A 4,556-nucleotide genomic window follows, 5' to 3' on the forward strand; every position below is an offset into this window, starting at 1 on the left:
GTGAAAAGAAAGAGCAGCCTGCCCAGGAATGGCGCCGCCCACACTTCCCGTGCCGCTGACGACAACAGAAGCGGACAAAGAAACAAGACGCAGCAAATAGACACCAAGAACAGACAACCAGGGGAGGGGGGGAAATTAAATAAATAAATAAATCTTTAAAAAAAAAAAAAATGAGCTCAACTATTCCCTCTTCTGTGAAACCTACCACACTCACCAACCTCCCACTTTGATCTCTGCTTCCATTGTATTCTGTATATGTCTCAGTTGTAGCACTTACAATTCTTATTATTTATACTTTTGCCACATTGTTAAGTATGGCAGGGATCAAGTCTCATCTGTATTTGTTCAGTGTTTAGAAAGGGTCTTGAGGAGGCTGGAGAGTGACATGAAAAACACAGGTAGAGGCGGTGGACTTGGCCCAGTGGTTAGGGCGTCCGTCTACCACATGGGAGGTCCGCAGTTCAAACCCCGGGCCTCCTTGACCCGTGTGGAGCTGGCCCATGTGCAGTGCTGATGTGCGCAAAGAGTGCACTGCCACGCAGGGGTGTCTCTGCATAGGGGAGCACCACGCTCAAGGAGTGCACCCCGTAAGGAGAGCCGCCCAGTGGGAAAGAAAGTGCAGCCTGCCCAGGAATGGCACCGCCCACACGGAGAGCTGACAGAACAAGATGATGCAACAAAAAGGAACACAGAGTCCCGTGCTGCTGACAACAACAGAAGCAGACAAAGAAGACGCAGCAAATAGACACAGAGAACAGACAACAGGGTGGGGGAAATAAATAAATAAATAAATCTTTGAAAAAAAAGAAAGAAAGAAAAACACAGGTAGAGAGAGACAACCAGCAAGATGGCGGCAGAGTAAGGAGCTCCTAGAGGCAGCTGCTGCTTTAGGGCAATTAATAAACACCCAGAGGGAAACGGACTTTGGCCCAGTGGTTAGGGCGTCCGTCTACCATATGGGAGGTCCACGGTTCAAACCCTGGGCCTCCTTGACCCGTGTGGAACTGGCCATGTGCAGTGCTGATGCACGCAAGGAGTGCAGTGCCACGCAAGGGTGTCCCCCGCGTGGGGGAGCCCCACGCGCAAGGAGTGCGCCCGTGAGGAAAAGCCGCCCAGCGTGAAATGAAAGAGCAGCCTGCCGAGGAATGGCGCCGCCCACATTTCCCGTGCCGCTGACGACAACAGAAGCGGACAAAGAAACAAGACGCAGCAAATAGACACCAAGAACAGACAACCAGGGGAGGGGGGGAAATTAAATAAATAAATCTTTAAAAAATAAAAAATAAAAAAATAAACACCCAGAGCTCTCTGGAGCTAGCTGAGGCATCTGTTCAGGGGCTCCAGGAGGCCAGAAGAGCATCCTGCCACATACTTGAAGGAATGGAAGGAGGAGGCTGTCAATCTGCAGATAAGACTCATAAGTAGGGCACTCCACGCCTCAGAGGCCAGTGCCCATCCTCCACTGGAGGCACAAGCCACCTCTGGAGCTGTTCTGCCGCTGAAATTGAAAGCTCCACTTCCAAAAACGGGAGGTCGAGGTGGTTGGGCACCAACTTCAGCTTCTGATGAGTAAATTCAGTGGACTAAACTATAATCCTGAGAACAGCTACAGTTTGAGCTGGTCCAAGGCAGAAAGAGGCCAGGAGCTGCCAGCTTAACTCTGCACCTGGCACAAGGGAAAGCAGCGTGGATTAAAAATTCCAGTGCTGGTGGAGACCAACTTCTTCCTCTCCAGATCTGACTGTAGCTATAGGCTAAGCCCCAGTGCCACCTCTGGTGGGGAGGAAGCTGGGGGACCTGCGCCAACCTCTCTGGAAAATTGCCGGTTGAGCCGTGGAGGCTGGCGATTATCCTACTTTGGCAGCACAAGCTGCCCCAGGAGCTTATTCTGTGGTTGGAATTGGAAGCTCCATTTCCCAAAAACAGGGGAGGAGGAGACGGTTGGCCACGGATTTCTGCTACTGATTAGTAGACTCGGCTGGCTAAGGTCTAACCCTAGGAACAGTAGTGTGTGATTCTGCCCAAGGGGGAAAGAGGTCGGTGGCTGCCATTTTGACTCCACCCCCAGAATGAGGGGAAGCCGGGCTGACCTGAAAACCACAGTGATGGTAGGAACCAGTTTCTTTCACCCAGAATGGCCTGCAGCCCTAGTCTATGCTTCAGCCCCACATCTGGCAGGGAGGAGGTTGGCTGGTTGGCACTAGCCTATCCAGATAACTGCAGGTATATTTGGCTGGCACAGACTGAATAATCAGAAGTCTATTGGGCAACTGAGGTCATCTTGGACCTGCACTGCATAGATTGCTGCCCACACCTGTAGCTCCATCCCTGCCCCAGGCAGAAGAGAAAGAGCATGAAGCTTCATCAGTCTCTCTGGGCAACTACAGCCTAGGCCTGCATGACTTGGATTATTCCACACAGGTGTGACTCTGTCCCTCCCTCTAGCAAAGAAGAAAGTTGGAAGAAGCTTCATCCATCCCTGGGACAATGAGGGCAGCTTGAGGCTCCAGAGCTAAAAGTACCAACTACATCCTTGGCTCCTACTGCACAACTAGCACGGGAGAAAGGACAGGAAGCCCTAAACTAAAGAGAAAAGTTGCACCCAGAATAAATACTCTAGTAAGCCAGATGCCAAGAAACCAACAAAAATTACAATCCATACCAAGAAATAGGAAGATATGGCCCAGTTAAAGGAACAATATAAGACTCCATATGACATAAAGGAGTTGAGACAACTAATCATAGATGTTCAAACAAATCTCCTTAATAAATTCAATGAGATGGCTAAAGAGATTAAGGATGTTAAGAAGACATTGGATGAACATAAAGAAGAGTTTGAAAACATACTTAGAAAAATAGCAGGTCTTATGGGAATGAAAGGTACAATAAATGAAATTTTAAAACTTTGGAATCATATAATAGCGGATTTGAGGAGGCAGAAGAAAGGATTAGTGAGCTTGAAAAAATGGCCTCTGAAAGTGAACATACAAAAGAACAGATGAAGAAAAGAATGGAAAACATTGAACAAGGTCTTAGGGAACTAAATGACAGCAAAAGACATGCAAACATATGTGTCATGGGAGTTCCAGAAGGAGAAGAGAAGGGAAAATGGGCAGAAGGAATACTTGAAGAAATAAAGGTAGAAAATTTCCCAACCCTATTGAAGGACATAGATATCCATATCCAAGAAGTACAATGTACTCCCATCTGAAAAATTCCAAATAGACCAACTCTGAGACACATACTAATCAGAATGTCAACTGCCAAAGACAGAGAGAATTCTGAGACCAGTGAGAGAAAAGCAATGCATAACATATAGGGGATAGCCAATAAGATTAAGTGCTGATTTCTCACCAGAAACCATGGAGGCAAGAAGACTGTGGTATGATATATTTAAGATACTACAAGAAAAAGACTTCCAGCCAAGAATCTTATATCCTGCAAGATTTTCTTTCAAAAATGTGGGTGAAATTAGGATATTCACAGATTAATAGAAACTGAGGGAATTTCTAACCAAGAGACCAGATTTTCAATACTAAAGGGTGTTTTAAAATCTTAAAAGACAGGAGGGAAAGGCATGGAAGAGAGTCTAGAAATGAAGGTTATATAAATAAAAATAACTGAGTGTCAAAAGCATGGTGAAAATAAGACAGATAAAACTCAAATAGGAATAAACTTAACAATGATGTAAAGCACTTGTATTCAGAAAACTGCAACTCAATGTTAAAAGAAATTTAAAAAAGACCTAAATAACAGGAAGAACATTCCATGCTCACAGATTGGAAGACTAAATATTAAGATGTCAATTCTATTCAAATTGATATACAGATTCAATGCAATCCTGATAAAAATTCCAGCAGCATTAAAAAAAATTGAAAACATGATTAGCAAATTTATTTGGAAGGGTAAGGGGTCCTGAATAGCTGGAAACATCTTAAAAAGTATAAGCAAACCCTCATCTCCAGACTTGAACTCATATTACCTAGCTATAGCGGAAAAAACAGCATGGTACTGGCATAAAGACAGACACATAGACCAATGGAACCAAACTGATGGTTCAGAGACAGACCCTCACAGGTGTGGTCAAATGATTTTTGACTAGCCTGTCAAACCCACCCAGATTGAGCAGAGCAGTCCATTCAACAAATGGTACTGAGAGAACTGAATATCCGTAGCTAAAAGAAGGAAAGAAGACCCATATATCACACCTTATCCCAAAATTGACTCAAAATGGATTAAAAACCTAAAAATAAAAGCAAGAACTATAAAGCTTCTAGAAGAAATGGTAGGAAAATATCTTCAAGCCCTGGTGGTAGATGGTGGATTCTTAAAGGAGATAAAAGGAGGACTGAAATGGACTACTGATGTTTAATGTATGTAGAAGTTTTAATGAGCTTTACTGTAAAAGTGTGGAAATGCATAGAATGGATGGTAACAAATAGTAACAGCTAGTTTAGAAATGGGGATGTGGCTGAAAATGGCAGTTTAGGTATGTAAATGCCAATTGAGAGAATGCTAGAGAATAATCTAGGACCTGAATAGCACAGTAAACCAAG

This window comes from Dasypus novemcinctus, chromosome 10, assembly GCF_030445035.2.
Source record: "Dasypus novemcinctus isolate mDasNov1 chromosome 10, mDasNov1.1.hap2, whole genome shotgun sequence".
NCBI classification, from domain to species: domain Eukaryota; kingdom Metazoa; phylum Chordata; class Mammalia; order Cingulata; family Dasypodidae; genus Dasypus; species Dasypus novemcinctus.